At 33.7% G+C, this 15,951-nt stretch overlaps 1 long non-coding RNA gene and 1 other non-coding gene across 3 annotated transcripts in view; both read left to right on the top strand.

Annotated features, from left to right (window-relative positions):
* Positions 1–2,461: 2,461 nt before the first annotated feature.
* The window catches only part of LOC117098578, a 65,408-nt gene continuing 51,918 nt past the window's right edge, over positions 2,462–15,951 (top strand). For both annotated transcript variants that reach the window (XR_004443476.1, XR_004443475.1), the window contains exon 1: positions 2,462–2,639. This is a non-coding gene — a long non-coding RNA (uncharacterized LOC117098578). The remainder of the gene's footprint in view (positions 2,640–15,951) is intronic.
* On the top strand, positions 10,875–11,064 carry LOC117099526. The gene has a single exon (XR_004443860.1). It is a non-coding gene; the product is annotated as a U2 spliceosomal RNA (small nuclear RNA).

Below are 15,951 nucleotides of genomic sequence, written 5' to 3'. Positions count from 1 at the left end.
TTGAACAATTAGAACACTTGAACACAGGGAGGGGAAAATCACACACCGGGACCAGCCAGGGAATGAGGTGGGCGAGGAGAGGGAGAGCATTAGGACAAATAGCTAATGCATCTAACACCTAGATGATGGGTTGATAGGTGCAGCAAACCACCATGACACACATATACTGTGTAGCAAACCTACATGTTCTGCACTTGTATCCCAGAACTTAAAGTAAAATAAAATACAATAAAATAAAATAAATATTCAATGAAAAATATACACGCAATAGCTTCTTTAACTGTTAATGTGATAAATTGCATTAGAGAGCATTCTAATACTAAATGATCTTTGTACTTCCTGAGTAATCCCATATTGGATGTATTATTAATTTATGAATGATACTGTCTCCAATTTTTTATTTATTTATTTTCTTACTTCTATTTAAACATGACTTTGAATTCAGTTTTCTTCTCTTTTCCTATCCTTGGGAAACATTCATACATTTCTGTCCATACATTCAATGTCCTGATTTTTAGCTAGTACAAATTATTTTCATAAAATGAAAATAAATGGTATCTGGAAGTTTATATGATAAATAATTTTTCTTTCTTTTTTTCTTTATTGTTTTTGTTTCTTGAAGTTTATTAACTTTATTAAGTGTAGCCTAATAATTGATATTTTTACTGTAATTTTAGACTATGCATTTAAACCCTTAAACAGTAATAATTTGAATCAGATTTCCTTTTAAATTCATTTTGCTAATTAATAAATATATAATAGTTTTACATATTTATGGGGTACTTTTTTGATACATGCCTACATTGTATTAGGATAATTGGGATATTTGTCACCTCAAACATTTATTATTTCTTTGTCCTGGGAACATACCAAATCTTTTCTTGCTGCTTTTAAATATGCTATACGTTCTTGCAAGCTATAGTTACTCTACTTTAAAGAACATACTTTAACTGTATATTTTGTTAGAAAGTTATGTATTTGCTTATAAGTTGTTCTTACATTATTCACCTGTTTTCAGTTGTGTCTTCTAATGTCTAATATTACTAATTTATACATTTTTTCTTTTAAAAATGCATCTTTTGTTCTTCTTGATGTTTTCTACTGTTTCTTTGTTTTCACATATCTCTGCTTTTAATTCTATTACTTCCTTCCTTCCACTTTATTTGAACTTATTTTGTTATGTCTTTTCTAATTTTTCGATTCAGAACCTTAACTCATTATTTTTCATCTTTTTCTTTTCTAATAGAAATATCTAAAACTATACATTTTCATATGACTGTGAATGTAGCTATATCATACACATCTATATATATTCTTATTACTCAGTTTAAAAAGTTTATTTTTATAATAATTGCATTTTTACTTATAGATTATATAATAGTTTGCATTTTTAAACAATTTTAAAAGTATGTAATATTTTTGGCTCTATTCTTGTTATTCATTCCTAAGTTTATTTTTTATGAACATAAATGATTACTCATATATTAGATCTTCGATGCTTGTTGACAACAATTTAATGAGACGGGTTCTATAATTATCCCTACTTCACAGATGGGGAAAACAGAAACATAGCAGGTAAGAAAAGTTCCTAATAACACAAATGGTGGAATTGGAAATTAAATCTGGGCAGTTTGTCTCCACAGTCATCTCTTAGTGTGTTTCATTTTATTATAGTTTCAGTTCCTCCTCTCATTATTGTGGGCATACTTGCTATTAATTGTTTTAGGTTATATAAAATATTTTATTATTGCCAGTTCTTGAGGAATTGCTTTTCTTTTTGGGAGAGTCTGACAGTTTTCTTCCATTATTGATTCCCTCATTTGACTTATAATTTTACTATAGTGACAATTCTATGTTCATTTGCAGTCAGGTTTTTTCTACCAGGGAAATGTCAATTGTTTTTCATACCTGGCATCTTAGGAAGAAGACACAATTTTGTGCACGGGCATAGGAGTGGCGCACAGAGATTTTCTAATCTCCTCTAATGAAGAGGCAGCCCTTTCCATGCCTCAGAATTCCACAAGGATTTCTTCTGTAGTTCCCTATGGGGGTCTGGCTCACTGCCACATTTATTGTCTCTCCGGAGGTGCTAGAACTCTTGTTGTCCACTACAGTGTGGGGAGGTACTTTTCTTTCTAAAATTAAGCTATTTATTTATTTGATATAGTTAAATAAGTATATTATTATTATTATTATTTATCTATTTATTTGTGGACGTTTTGTTTCAATCTTGAAATTAAACTGGGTATTTAAGATCCCGCCTTTACTATATGAAGGACAAAAGGAGTAAACTGAAAGATGGGTAGTAGGATCATATTCAACAAAACATCTGCCTTAAACTTTCGGTGGTTTCAGATGATCAACTTAATGTGATGTCATTAAGGTGTGTCCTGATCCATTATGACTCTGTTCTTACAAAAAGGGGAAACTTGATCACTGAGACAAACAATTGTAGGGGCAATGTCAAGGGATTATGAAGGAAGAGATTGAAGAGAGACATCTACAAACCAAAGAACATCAAAAATTGCCAGCAAAACACCAGGAGCTAGAAAGAGGAAATGAAACAGATTCTCCCTCACAGCCTTCAGAAGCAAACAACCCTGATGGACCATGATGTCGAACTTTTAGCACCCAAAACTGTGAGACAATAAATTTATATTATTTTAAGTCAATCAGTTATAGTCCTTAGAGTAGCACTAGGAAACCAGCACTAAAGTTATTTGGTCAAAGGACATCAAAAATATTTGAGTATCTCCGAATATTACTTTTTCTCTCAGAGTCTGACAGGAATATATAAAATAGAACCATACATTCTAAAAGTACATTTTGTATTAGTAAATGTTGGCCCCAAAGCTTGGGGATTCTCGTAAGATTCGACGAGACTAAATGGATCATGAAGACAAGTCCTTTAATCACCGCTACAAAGAAACCAAGGAAGATGTGTGTTTATCTTTTTCACTGAGTTCTTAACTATTTTTTTTTAAATTTTACAATGGATTACAAATAAGACTGGGTCAAGAAAATTCCAAGTCACCTCTTATGCTTTGTAGAAATGAAACATTTTGTTGGAGAAGGATATGGCAGATTTCTAATTTCAGTTAAAAACATAGCTTCGTGTCTATGCCATCTGGAATTTAGATTATTTGGAACAATAGGAGAGATTAAAACCATCCCTTCCTTGTGAAATACCCTTTACTTGATGAGCCATAACAGGGGACTCTTCTTGGGACTGAAGAAAAATAAATTTGTACTGACTTATTTCTAAAAGAGTAGGAAAAAATGTATCAGTGCAGATAGAGATAGTACTTTCTTTTATCTAAAGGCCAACAGCATTTAAATAAAATATTTATAGCTCTTTTAAGAGAGAGTATGGGTTTAGTAATTCTCAGGAAATCTCTGTTATCTTTACAAAGTTCTGACTAAAGAAAGAATCCATGTGGTATTAAATTGAGCTATTTGAACTCAATGACTCAAATCTATATATTGAATCAAGGGTCTCTTTCTCAGAGAAGTTAAACTTGGATATTGATGAAGAGGATGATAGATATAACCATAATATTTATTAAGAAATATCTCTGTGCATGGCAACATGCTAAGGAGATTTAAAAACTTGTTCTATGTGACATGACTAATTCCTGAAGAGCTGGGAATATTTTTTTTTTCAAAATTGCTATTTCTAAACTATACTACATTGCCACAGCATCCCTTTCCTTTAAGAGTCCTCCTTAACCAAGGTTTACATTTATTAGGAGATGCTACAAAAAATACACTGTATTATTTATTTTCTTTTTTTTTTCCTATGGTATTGATGCCACAAATGGTATTTTTAATATATTCTGTGCCCATCAGCATGTGTTTATAATTCTTTATTTATTTATCCTATATAAACTAAAAAGTGAAGTTACAAATGAAAATTACAATAATACTGGTTTTTTTTTTTAGTTTAAAAACACTTTGTAATATTTAATGCTTTTATATTAAAATTTTTATTATTATTATACTTTAAGTTCTAGGGTACATGTGCATAACGTGCAGGTTTGTTACATATGTATACTTGTGCCATGTCGGTGTGCTGCACTCATCAACTGGTCAGCACCCATCAACTCGTCATTTACATCAGGTATAACTTCCAATGCAATCCCTCCCCCACCCGCCATAATAGGCCCCGGTGTGTGATGTTCCCCTTCCCGAGTCCAAGTGATCTCATTGTTCAGTTCCCACCTATGAGTGAGAACATGCGGTGTTTGGTTTTCTGTTCTTGCGATAGTTTGCTGAGAATGATGGTTTCCAGCTGCATCCATGTCCCTACAAAGGGCACAAACTCATCCTTTTTTTATGGCTGCATAGTATTCCATGGTGTATATGTGCCACATTTTCTTAATCCAGTCTGTCACAGATGGACATTTGGGTTGATTCCAAGTCTTTGCTATTGTGAATAGTGCCGCAATAAACATACGTGTGCATGTGTCTTTATAGCAGCATGATTCATAATCCTTTGGGTATATACCCAGTAATGGGATGGCTGGGTCATATGGTACATCTAGTTCTAGATCCTTGAGGAATCGCCATACTGTTTTCCATAATGGTTGAACTAGTTTACAATCCCACCAACAGTGTAAAAGTGTTCCTATTTCTCCACATCCTCTCCAGCACCTGTTGTTTCCTGACTTTTTAATGATTGCCATTCTAACTGGTGTGAGATGGTATCTCATTGTGGTTTTGATTTGCATTTCTCTGATGGCCAGTGATGACGAGCATTTTTTCATGTGTCTGTTGGCTGTATGAATGTCTTCTTTTGAGAAATGTCTGTTCATATCCTTTGTCCACTTTTTGATGGGGTTGTTTTTTTCTTGTAAATTTGTTTGAGTTCTTTGTAGGTTCTGGATATTAGCCCTTTGTCAGATGAGTAGGTTGCAAAAATTTTCTCCCATTCTGTAGGTTGCCTGTTCACTCTGATGGTAGTTTCTTTTGCTGTGCAGAAGCTCTTTAGTTTAATGAGATCCCATTTGTCAGTTTTGGCTTTTGTTGCCATTGCTTTTGGTGTTTTAGACATGAAGTCCTTGCCCATGCCTATGTCCTGAATGGTATTACCTAGGTTTTCTTCTAGGGTTTTTATAGTATTAGGTCTAACATTTAAGTCTCTAATCCATCTTGAATTAATTTTCGTATAAGGAGTAAGGGAAGGATCCAGTTTCAGCTTTCTACTTATGGCTAGCCAATTTTCCCAGCACCATTTATTAAATAGGGAATCCTTTCCCCATTTCTTGTTTTTGTCAGGTTTGTCAAAGATCAGATGATTGTAGATGTGTGGTATTATTTCGAAGGGCTTTGTTCTGTTCAATTGGTCTATATCTGTTTTGGTACCAGTACCATGCTCTTTTTGTTACTGTAGCCTTGTAGCATAGTTTGAAGTCAGGTAGCGTGATGCCTCCAGCTTTGTTCTTTTGACTTAGGATTGTCTTGGCAATGCGGGCTCTTTTTTGGTTCCATATGAATTTTAAAGCAGTTTTTTCCAATTCTGTGGAGAAATCCATTGGTAGCTTGATGGGGATGGCATTGAATTTATAAATCACCTTGCGCAGTATGGCCATTTTCACAATATTGATTCTTCCTATCCATGAGCATGGTATGTTCTTCCATTTGTTTGTGTCCTCTTTTATTTCACTGAGCAGTGGTTTGTAGTTCTCCTTGAGGAGGTCCTTTACATCCCTTGTAAGTTGGATTCCTAGGTATTTTATTCTCTTTGAAGCAATTGTGAATGGAAGTTCATTCCTGATTTGGCTCTCTGTCTGTTACTGGTGTATAAGAATGCTTGTGATTTTTGCACACTAATTTTGTATCCTGAGACTTTGCTGAAGTTTCTTATCAGCTTAAGGAGATTTTGGGCTGAGACAATGGGGTTTTCTAAATATACAATCATGTCATCTGCAAACAGGGACAATTTGACTTCTTCTTTTCCTAACTGAATACCCTTGATTTCTTTCTCTTGCCTGATTGCCCTAGCCAGAACTTCCAACACTATGTTGAATAGGAGTGGTGAGAGAGGGCATCCCTGTCTTGTGCCAGTTTTCAAAGGGAATTTTTCCAGTTTTTGCCCATTCAGTATGATATTGGCTGTGAGTTTGTCATAAATAGCTCTTATTATTTTGAGATCCGTTCCATCAATACCGAATTTACTGAGCGTTTTTAGCATGAAGGGCTGTTGAATTTTGTCAAAGGCCTTTTCTGCATCTATTGAGATAATCATGTGGTTTTTGTCTTTGGTTTTATTTATATGCTGGATTACGTTTATTGATTTGCGTATGTTGAACCAGCCTTGCATCCCAGGGATGAAGCCCACTTGATCATGGTGGATAAGCTTTTTGATGTCCTGCTGGATCCAGTTTGCCAGTATTTTATTGAGGATTTTTGCATCGATGTTCATCATGGATATTGGTCTAAAATTCTCTTTTTTTATTGTGTCTCTGCCAGGCTTTGGTATCAGGATGATGTTGGCCTCATAAAATGAGTTAGGGAGGATTCCCTCTTTTTCTATTGATTGGAATAGTTTCAGAAGGAATGGTACCAGTTCCTCTTTGTACCTCTGGTAGAATTCAGCTGTGAATCCATCTGGTCCTGGATTTTCTTTGGTTGGCAAGCTATTAATGATTGCCTCATTTTCAGAGCCTGCTGTTGGTCTATTCAGAGATTCAGCTTCTTCCTGGTTTAGTCTTGGGAGAGTGTAAGTGTCCAGGAAATTATCCATTTCTTCTAGATTTTCTAGTTTATTTGTGTAGAGGTGTTTATAGTATTCTCTGATGGTAGTTTGTATTTCTGTGGGGTCGGTGGTGATATCCCCTTTATCATTTTTTATTGCGTCTATTTGATTCTTCTCTCTTTTCTTCTTTATTAGTCTTGCTAGCGGTCTATCAATTTTGTTGATCTTTTCAAAGAACCAACTCCTGGATTCATTGATTTGTTGGAGGGTTTTTTGTGTCTCTATCTCCTTCAGTTCTGCTCTGATCTTAGTTATTTCTTGCCTTCTGCTAGCTTTTGAATGTGTTTTCTCTAGCTTCTCTAGTTCTTTTAATTGTGATGTTAGAGTGTCAATTTTAGATTTTTCCAGCTTTCTCTTGTGGGCATTTGGTGCTATAAATTTCCCTCTACACTTTTCAAACCCACAGTTAGGGTTCAGAAGATGAAGAAAAATCCATCAGGCAAACAGCAAAAAAAAAAAAAAGATATAATTGGAAAATGTGTGCAGAAACTTTATTTGATGTGAAGTTTTATTCCAACTTCTAAAATTCCCTCTGTGTCAAAGGGTTGAAAGACTAGAAATTATTTTTCCCTCCTTGTCTTCCAGTAGAGTTTTAGTTAGGGTTAGCTAATGAGAAGAACTTGGATGAGATGGAAAGCAAAATGAGCAAAATTACTATTATTTGGCTTAGAATAGGCATGTGGCATTTGTATATGACAGATGTGGGGTTTTGCCAGGACTGTTCACCCATCTCTCTGAGAACCACATACTCTGTTTTTCAGAAGTTGCTGTCACCTGTGATGCCTCCCTTGAAATTCTTGCACGTTCCATTTTTCTGAAAAACAGAAACACGCTCCCTATTCTTTGGTCTCCCAGTTCTTATATTATAATTATAGTATAAGATTCAAATTCTTCCCTGAAACACATAGAGTGGCTCATGTATAAATGAAAAATCCTAAGTAAGACAGAAAGGACCAAAATAATGTGATGTCAAAAAATCAACATTGAATTAAAAATTTATTGGCACGTTAAAAAAATACTGATTGAAGGAATACTTTTAAAATACCATAGATAATAATTTGTGGGAGCTTCAGATAACGAAAGTCCACATTATAAAATTTTAAAGAATACTTAAAATAGTAATATATAAAAAGAGATAAATGACAAGATAGAGAACGTTGATCTGAGAATTCGCACTTCTAACAAGTTCCTGGGTGTTGCTGCTACAATTTTTGTGAGAAATCGCTGTCATTGTGTGCATTGCCTTTCTGCTGTGGAGGCTGCTGTCAGCACTTGCACCCCAGGGTATTCATTCCTCTGTCCATTCTCTATATTCCCTGTACTTCAATCCTTATCATTCACATCACAGTTTCGTCAGATGACTCTACTTAGGCATGGAAAGAACCAAGATTTCCTAGGAAATTTTGGCCCTTTAGAAGAGTCCATATTCAATGAGAGATTGGTAAATAAACAGAACATTGTAGGGTCTTCTTTGAAGTAGGACAAGTTCCATGGTGCAATTTATGTTTCAAAGTTTCCTGTGGCATCAGGGTGACATGGGAATTTTACTTGAAATAACACCCTTGGTTGGCCCCTTTCTCTTTCTTAACCTGCTTCTTCACTGCTCTTCTCTATTTCTCTCTGGATAACTTCTGTAATAAATCAAGTTACTTGTATCCGGAAACTTCATAATCTGTATGGCTAGTAACTACACTTTTTGACAGTACAGCTTCTACCATAAAACATAGTTTTATTGGAAAGTGCTGTTCTAACGGGTTTCATTGATTTTATCTTGATTTTATCTTTCTACAGTGAAAGGTTATATATAGTCTGATTACATTATTTGAGGTAGAGATAGTAATAATTAGGGGCTGCATTTAATTTTAATTAAGGTTTATTATTTGTGGTTTGCCCTTACTCTTAAAATGTGCCCCGTATGAGGTCTCAGATAATGACCTCATGGTCTTTTAACTCTAATCTTTGTGTTCCTAGTACAAAGGTATTGTTGAATGTTCTTAGTTTCATAGCTTCTTAGCCTCATGCGCAGTCTAAGAAAAAAAAAAAATCCGTTAGTGGGTCGACACAGACCAGATTTTGACATCATTTCTCTGAAGTTCTTTTTTCTACATGATCTTGTTCCCTCAAGTTGTGACTGTCTTAGTATAGCTAAACTTTGACTTTACTTTCTGATTCACATGAATCTTCCAAAGACTCTGGTTAAAGAATTCTATTTAGTTGCTCAGTCCACTGAAAATTAGGTATAAATTGAAGAAAAAATCTTCAGCGAAGATTGAGCTTACTTAGTCTATTCTTATTGTCTCTGATATCCTTATTTTTCAATTCCTGGCTGCCTTGTATACTCTTCTATGCCTTTATTTGGTAGCTTAATTGTGATAAATCTACATTAGTTTGTTTTTGCCTCATTCTTATTTGGATTCTAAGGCTTTAGCTGGCTATCTTTCATCTGTTTGAATAATCCTCAGGCATTGTTTCTTCAACTATTCAGCCTTATTTTCTCTCTCTTATTTTTCAGTCTCCAGTTACCCAGATTAGACCACATAACTGTAACTATGTATTATCCTCTATCACTTAATTTTTATTCATGTTTTACTTCTTATATTCATTCTGGATATTTTCTTCAAACCTGTCTTCCAGCTCATTATTCTCTCTTCAGTTTAGTGTATTCTTTTGTTAAACACATTTATTTTATTGATTTATATACTTTTCAGTTCTCTGCCATATTTGTCTATCTTCTATCTTTTTGAACATGTTAAGCATTATCTACATAATTACATTTTCTGGACCTCTTCCAGGTCTATTTTTATTTTTTATTGTGTTTTGCTTTGTAATAATAATGAATTTTGTTTCCTTCCAAGTAAGGGGTATAGTGAATACAACATATAAGAATTGTAGAGATATTTCAAGGAGTAGAATTAATTTACATCCCTGTAAAGAGGGTATTTGTTTACTTTTATTGTATGTCAAGGGCAATAGCAACCTGTGATAACCTTAATCTGTTCAGAAAAGTTTAGATTATTTAGAGCAAGGCTGCAGTTTTTGAACATGCTAGTATATTTCTGATTCATTCTCACCAGTATAAATTATCATTTTATGGTCTTAAGATAAAGTGTAGGGGATTTAAAAGCTTCTTCTACTTGCCATTTTTCTGGATTCCATTTTTTTGTTGTTGTTCCCTATTTCCTCGAGGCTGTCAAAGTATCTGTTTAACTTTTTTTATATATCAGCTTCCTCTTCCAAAATTACTAGATGCTTCTAGGGGAAAAGTAGCTAAATACCAGTACTACTCCTTTTTTTATTTCTATGCTCCTTCACTGCCTTATTAGTTTCCTGTTTCTACCTAATGAGTTTAAAAAACAAAACAAAACAAAACAAAAAAACCAAAAATATTTCCTAAATTTCTAGCTTTTCTTAGCAGGGAGGTTGATCCAAATTATTTAGGTCTCCATTTCTCTATATGAGTATCTGCAAGCATGACTTTACTACAAACTATTTTTTTTCCTAAACCAAGGAATAAGTAAAAGCTATGTTTAACTTACAAACATTTAAAAAAAATAATTAAGTTAGGGCCTTAATACACATAAACATGTATTAAATGGTTTATGATAAAGGGCTTAGAAAAATGTTTTTCTCTGAATTGTGCTTATATCATCAACATCTGGATTATCATTTATTGTCTTCTATGTATTATAGTTGCTGAAGGCTGATGATATAGTCATGTCAGAATCATCACAATGTTTTATTAGCTATATCTGGCCAGACATGCTAATTATAATAGAGGTGACACCTCTGTCACATTTGTTCAAAGATCACACTTAATATAATCTTGATTAGATATATGTATAGCTATGATTGTTCAATTCTGTGTAGCTAAGCATATTATGGTTGTATTGTTCAGGAGTCTTGACTTAATTATCTAAAAATCTCCAAAATTTTAGTGGCTTAATAAAATATAATTGTATAATCTTCTCATGTAATGGTCCTAACTTACGGTTCAGACTGGCTGACAATCTCTCCCTTTCCTGTAAGTAGTAACTCAAAGACCTTGGCTATTTACCTCTGAGGGTCCACCACCTCTTAGAACCTTGTCATCAGAGATTGCATCAAGCAAAAGAAAGAAATCACTTCTCAGTCTTTTGATTAAGGTCAAGTATAGTATCTGTTCTTATCAGTTAAATATCTTATATATTCTCTTTCTCAGGACAATATTAAATGGATTGTTTGAAATAGCAAATGGAACACAAGTTTATTTTGTCTACTCCATACATTAACCAGGCACTGCAGTACTGCCAGGAAGAGATAGAAGAAAAAAGAGAAAGAGAAAGAGAGAAAGAATGAAAGAAAGAAAAAAAGAAGGAAAAAGGACAGAAAGAAATAAGAAAGAAAGAAAGAAAGAAAGAGAAAGAAAAGAAAGAAAAGAAAATAAAGAAAATAAAGAAAGAAGGAAGGAAGGAAGGAGGAAGGAAGGAAGGAAGGAAGGAAGGAAGGAAGGAAGGAAGGAAGGAAGGAAAGAAAAGAAAGAAAAGAAAGAAAGAAAAAGAAAGAAAGAAAGAAAGAAGGAAAGAAAGAAAGAAAAAGAAAGAGGAGAAAGAAAAAGTTTAGGCAAAGAAGCAAAAAGAAAACAATAATCACTGCCACGCAGATGATATCACTACAATTATAACTCAGATTCTTTATCTACAGTGAAAGTAGGAAATGCTACATGCCCAGAGAAAAGAGGAAACAGGCATCAGTGAATATCTGATAGTTTCTGACCCAATGGTAAAAACACCTTCATTTGTAAATAGGCATACTATTGTCTTCTGGGAACAAAATGCTGCCTTTTTTTTTTCTTCCAACCAGAAAGAGAGTAAATAAAGAAGAAAATAATAGAGGTTAGATGCTATAGATATCTTTGTTTCTGGTAAACACAGAATTCTAGATTGACCCTTTGCAATAACACATACATGCACATCTATACAACAACAAAACAATACGATTGTCCTATATAGTTTTTGTCTTCCATGCCCTGTGTATTACACAACTGCACTGCTAATAATACAAACTGAAGTTCAATAACTGAATGTTTTGCTCTTCTGTTACTTAATTTCTAAGCTGCATGCATTGTGAAGGCAGTAAATGTAAATGAAAGAACAATATAGACAAATCTTGTAAAATCTTGAGAAAGCAACATTGTTATAAATTTTAAGATAATTGATTAAACAAACAATGTCAATTTTTAGACCACAATGGGATAAAATTAGAAATCAATACAGGGGAGATAAGAGAAAAAATTGAAAAATACATGTATATTAAACAACACACTTCTACATAACACATGAGTCAAAGAAAAACTGTCAAGAGATATTTGAAAATATTTTGAACTAAATGAAAATGAAAGTAAAATATATCAAAATTTGTGGACTATAATAAAATGATGCTTAGAAATTTCTAGATTTGAATATAAAATAGAAATAATAAAGTTCTAAAATCAATAATAGAAGGACTTCCCTTAGGAAACTAGAAAAATGATAGTAAATTAAATCTACAATGAGCAGAAGAAATGAAATATTAAAGTAGAAATCAATAAAAGACAGATGTTCAATAGAAAAAAGTCAATAAAACCCCAAACCGCTTATTTGAAAAAAATCAATAAAATTAATAACACTTTTGCCACTTTAATAAGAAAAAAAGAAAGGAAACAAATTACATCTGAAATGAAAGAGGGCTTATTAGCACAGAATTCATGAACACTGAAAAATAATAAAAGTATACTCTGAACAACTCTATAATCACAAATTTGAAAACCTAAATGAAATGGGCCAGTTTTTTGAAAGACACAATCGGCCAAAATTCAGACAAGAAGAAATTAACCATCTAAATAGACCTATAATTATTTTTATAGTGAATAATTAATAATGTGCAAAAACAGAACGTATGAGGCCTAAATGGGTTTATTGGTGAATTCTAATATGGAATTTAGAAAAAAAATTTTTACTAAATTCTCGCAATGCCTTTCAGATTATAGAATCAAAGTGAATGCTTCCTAACAAATTCTATGAGGCCAGCATTAATCTAATGCCCAAACCAGGCAAAAACAGTACAAAGAAATACGACTACAGACCAATATTTTTCATAAACATAGATACAAGAATTCTCTGTACAACACCAAAAATTTAAGCCAAATAATATATAGAATGAATCATACATCACAACCAACTGAGATATATCCAGGTAGGCAAGGCTGCTTAAACATTCAAAAATCAATTTATAATCCATCATATCAACAGACTAAAGAAGAAAAAACATCTTATCAATAGATACAGAAAAAGTACTTGAAAAATTCAATATCCATTCATGATACAACAAAAAACCTCTAGGTAACCTAGTAATGAAGAAGAAATTCTTCAATGTGTATTCACAACAAAAACTACAGTTAACATTATACGTAATGGTGAGGAATTTAAACTTTTCTCACTAAGAAAAGACCAGGGTAAGGATGACCTTTGCCACCACTAATTTTCTTTTTTTTTTTTTTTTTTTTTTTTTTGAGACGGAGTCTCGCTCTGTAGCCCGGGCTGGAGTGCAGTGGCCGGATCTCAGCTCACTGCAAGCTCCGCCTCCCGGGTTTACGCCATTCTCCTGCCTCAGCCTCCCGAGTAACTGGGACTACAGGCGCCCGCCACCTCGCCCGGCTAGTATTTTTGTATTTTTTTAGTAGAGACGGGGTTTCACCGTGTTAGCCAGGATGGTCTCGATCTCCTGACCTCGTGATCCACCCGTCTCGGCCTCCCAAAGTGCTGGGATTACAGGCTTGAGCCACCGCGCCCGGCCGCCACCACTAATTTTCAACATTATACTGCAAGTCCTAGCCAATGCAGTAATACAGAAAAAGAAAGTAAAATATATACAGATTGAGAAGGCAGAAATGAGAATATCTGCTCAAAGATGAATGATTATCTATATAAAAAATAAAAACAGTTGTGACAGAGAGAGACTCTGTCTCAAAAATAAATAAATAAAAATAAAAAATAAAAATAATTTTAAAAACTGGAACTTATAAATGAGTATAGCAAGGTTGTATGATATAAAGCTAATATACAAAAGCCAATTGCTTTTTTATATACTAATAATGAACAAGTAAAATTCGAAATTAAAAACACAATACCAGTGACATTAGCTCCTTCTAACATGAAATACTTTGGTATAAATATAACGAAGTATGTGTAAGATCTATATGAGAAAAACTACAAAACTGATAAAAGAAATGAAAGATAAATTAAGTAAATGGAAAGGTATCCCATGTTCATGGATAAGAAGAAAAAGCATTGTCAAAATGTCAGTTTTTTCCAACTTTATCTATAGATATAATAGAATGCCAATAAAAATCCCAGAAAATTATTTTGTGGATATTGATAAAGTTACTCTAAATTTTATATGAAGAGGCAAAAAATTCAGTAGAGCCCACAAAATATGAAGAAGAATTTGGAATACCGATACTACTTGACTTCAAGATTTAATTTAAACCTACAGTAATCAAGACAATGTGATAGGCAAAAAGGTAGACAAATCGGTCATAAATAGAAAAGAGAACTCAGAAATAGTGCTACATAAATATAGTCAAATTATTAAAAAAGAGGTAATACAATGAGGGAAAGATAGTCATTTCAACATATGGTGCTGAAAGAACTGGACATAACATGCAGCAAAAATTAAATTAGACACAACTCTTACATCCTTCACAAAAATTAAAATGGATTATAGACCCAAATGTAAAATGCAAAACTACAGAACTCCTAAGAGATAACAGAGAAGAAAACTTAGATAATCTTGGACACTGTGATGACTTCTTAGATACAACACCAAAAGCAAAATACATTTAAAAATAATTAAGCTGGACTTCACTCAAATTAAAAACTTCTGCTCTGCAAAAGATAATGTCAAGAAAATGAGAAGATAAGCCATAGGTTGGGAGATAATAGTTGAAAAAGACACAACTGTTAAAGGACTATTATCCCAAATATACAAAGAACTTTTAAAACTTAAGAAAATAAACATCTCAGTTAAGTAGCAAGCTTTCCATCTTGGGAGCAGTCAGCCTTTCACTGAAGCCCAGAGAACAGCTGCTGCAGAGCTGTGCCTCCCCTTGTCACCTGTGAGGGGCCCTCCTCCTCCTCTCACAGGATCAATAAGGAGCTAGGCTGTCTCTCTGGCCCAGTGGAAGAAACCAGGCAAACTGAAAAAAAAAGTACTATCACACTGTAGATATAAACCAAAGTTTTAAATCAAAGGTACACCTAAACAGATGAATGAAAACAAAAACAATCACACATGAAAATAAAACCAAGAAGCCCTTTATGGCTTTAACCAATGCCTCCAAAGAGGGAGCAAAAGCTGCAAACCTCTCAAGATCCAGACCACTCCCAAGGACAGCTCATAAATTAGGATGTTTCAGTGGTTGCAAATGAAATACAATCCATATTTCTTTCTTTCTTTCTTTTTTATATTTTTATTTTGAGTTCAGGGGTACAACTGCAGGTTTGTTACACAGGTTAACTGTGCTATGGGGATTTGTTGTACAGATTATTTCATCATCAGCTATTAAGCCTAGTACCCATGATTTATTTTTACTGATATTCTCCCTTCTCCCACCCTCCACCCTCCAAAAGGCCCCAGTGTGTGTTGTTCCCCACTGTGTTCATGTGTTCTCATCTGCCCACTTCTCAGCTGCTTCTCAGCTGACCACCTACGCACAAAGGCCTACTACAACTTGAGTGTCCCACGGTTGAAGATTTAAAAAATACTTAGTAAAACATGAAATATAATCTATAAGGATAGAAAGGATTACAAAACAAATGGGTACTAAGATTTTTTAATGAATATTTTCTTAAAAAATTTTGAGTTAGAAGATTTACATTTTCAAGGGACTGGTTCTCAGACTGGGAATCACACCCCAGCCACATCAGTGAAAATGTAGAATCTTGGCCATCTTAGCCTCTAGACTACAAGCTGGAATGTCTTCTTTGTAAATACCAAAGAGGATCCAAAGCAGGCAAGATTTTAGTTAATTCTGTTTAAAATCTGAGTTCTGGGTATTTTTCTTCATTTAGTTTTGGTTTTGGTTTGCCAACAGAATTTCTAAGGCTATATCTTTCTTTTGTCTCTTTTCATAGGTCCAATAAGATAGTTGTTTAAGCTGAGAGTGCTCCAAGTATTTT

The sequence above is a fragment of the Trachypithecus francoisi genome, unplaced genomic scaffold (genome assembly GCF_009764315.1).
Source record: "Trachypithecus francoisi isolate TF-2019V2 unplaced genomic scaffold, Tfra_2.0 Lachesis_group16, whole genome shotgun sequence".
In the NCBI taxonomy this organism is placed as follows: Eukaryota; Metazoa; Chordata; class Mammalia; order Primates; family Cercopithecidae; genus Trachypithecus; species Trachypithecus francoisi.
This window is presented reverse-complemented; position numbering and strand designations above follow the sequence as displayed.